Consider the following 2,883-nt stretch of genomic DNA (forward strand, 5'->3'; position numbering starts at 1 on the left):
TTCATCCATCAAATGTCTGTGATCTCACACTTGACCTAAACACAGTAAACAGACGCCTCTCTCTGTCTGAGGAGAACAGAAAGGTGACATGTAGGAGAGAGGAGCAGCCGTATCCTGATCACCCAGAGAGATTTGAGGTCTGGAGACAGGTGCTGTGTAGAGAGGGTCTGACTGGGCGCTGTTACTGGGAGGTAGAGTGGAGTGGGAGAGGGGCTGATATAGGAGTGGCATATAAAGGAATCAGCAGGAGAGGAAGGGGTGATGACTGTTGTTTTGGATACAATGACAAGTCCTGGAGTCTGGTCTGCTCTGACAACAGTTACAGAGCCAGGCACAGTAATAAGTCCACTACCATAGACGTCCCCTCCTCCAGCCCCCACAGAGTAGGAGTGTATCTGGACTGGCCAGCCGGCACTCTGTCCTTCTACAGAGTCTCCTCTGACACACTGACCCACCTGAACACATTCCACTCCACATTCACTGAGCCCCTCTATCCAGGGTTTAATGTTTTGTATGATGGGGACTCAGTGTCCCTGTAAATAATAATAATAACCATGGTAACACTGACACACACACACACACACACACACACACTGGACACACACACACACACACACACACACTGGATACACACACACACACACACACACACAGTGGACACACACACACACACACACACATACACTGGAAACACACACACACTCGACAAACACACACACACTGGACACACACACACACACACTGCACACACACACACACACACACACACACACACACACACACACACACTGGACAAACACACACAATGGACACACACACACTGGACACACACACACAGGACACACACATGCAGGACAAACACACACACACACACACACACACACACACACACACACACACAATTAACACACACTGGACACACACTGAACACACACACACACACTGGACACACACACACACGCACTGAGCACACATACATACACTAGAAACACACACACTGACCACATACACACACACTGAACACACACACACACTGGACACACACACACACACTGAACACACATACATACACTAGACACACACACACACACACACTGAACACACACACACACAGACTGAACACACACACACCCACACAATGGACACACACACACACACACTGAACTCACACACACACTGAACACACATACATACACTAGACACACACACACACACTGAACACATACACACACACACACTGAACACATACACACACTGGACACACACACACTGGACACGCACACACACAATGGACACACACTGGACACACACACACATACTGGACACACACACACATACACTGGACACACACACACAAACACACACACACACAAACACACACACTGGACACACACACACACACACTGGACACACACGCACACACACTGGACACACACACACACTAGACACTCACACACACACACACACACACACACACACACACACATACTGGACACACACACACACACTGGATTCACACACACACAGGACACACACACATGCTGGACACACACACACACACACACACATATACTGGACACACACAAACTGGACACACACACACTGGACACACACACAGGACACACACACACACACTGAACACACACACACTGAACACATACACACACACACACTGGACACACACACACACAATGGACACACACACACAGGACACACACACACATACTTGACACACACACACACACTGGACACACAAACACAAACACACACACTGAACACATTACCATGTGTAGGATTTTGATGAAAGGAAATCCCATATAGCCTACTGGACAGGACTTTGCTATGGCATCTTCTGTTTGGGTGTCTCAGGTCAGGTCTGAGCCATGATCAGAATGTGTCTCTGTGTCTATTTCCAGCCCTGCCATTTCTACCTGTCCTGATCTAGTGTTTCACCCCTGACCTCCTCACACCGTCTCACTGTACATGTCTGCTTTTAGCTCCCACCTCTACTTCACTGTGTTATAATGGACCTTATGCTTGTTATGTCACCTCTGGAACCAGTAATCAAACATACTGACCTTTCTGACCCTATCCCATGACCCTACTTTCTACAACTGAACATTAAAATTCCTCTATGAGTTTTATTTAGTGTCCATTTACTTATCTATGTATTTGTTGTATATTGGGGTTGTGCTGCAGAGCATCATGGGGGTTTGTATGTGTTGAGATGATCACGTTCCAGATAAATGGTTGAACTGATTCCTGTCTCCTGTCTCATCATTATTGAATTGTTATACAGACGTGGTTATGACACCAACGAGACATAACAAAAGATTGGCGATGAGTAAGTCTGAATCTACAGGAACTATTCTGTCTGGAAGAAGTGGGTTTTTACAACTGTTTAAGACTGTTATTTTCTGTGGTCCAGAAAAGGCTAATGTTAGCATAGTGTATTGATAGCAGAGGCAGGTGAATAGTCTAGCTAGCTAAGAGAGAGAGTTAACATCGTCATGGACGGCAGAAAAGGACTGGAGACGGACGTCGGAGCGGGAAAACAAAATGATTAAAAGGGAGGAACATACAGTGGGGAAAAAAAGGATTTAGTCAGCCACCAATTGTGCAAGTTCTCCCACTTAAAAAGATGAGAGAGGCCTGTAATTTTCATCATAGGTACACGTCAACTATGACAGACAAATTGAGATTTTTTTCCCCAGAAAATCACATTGTAGGATTTTTTATGAATTTATTTGCAAATTATTGTCACGGTTTCGGCCGAGGCTGCTCCTTCTCCTTGTTCGGGCAGGCTTCGGCGGTCGTCGTCTCCGGAGTACTAGCTGCCACCGTTCTATGTTTCTATGTTTTATTAGTTTTGTCTGATTGTTA

Source organism: Coregonus lavaretus (genome assembly GCF_964263955.1).
Source record: "Coregonus lavaretus genome assembly, chromosome: 2".
Classification (NCBI taxonomy): domain Eukaryota; kingdom Metazoa; phylum Chordata; class Actinopteri; order Salmoniformes; family Salmonidae; genus Coregonus; species Coregonus lavaretus.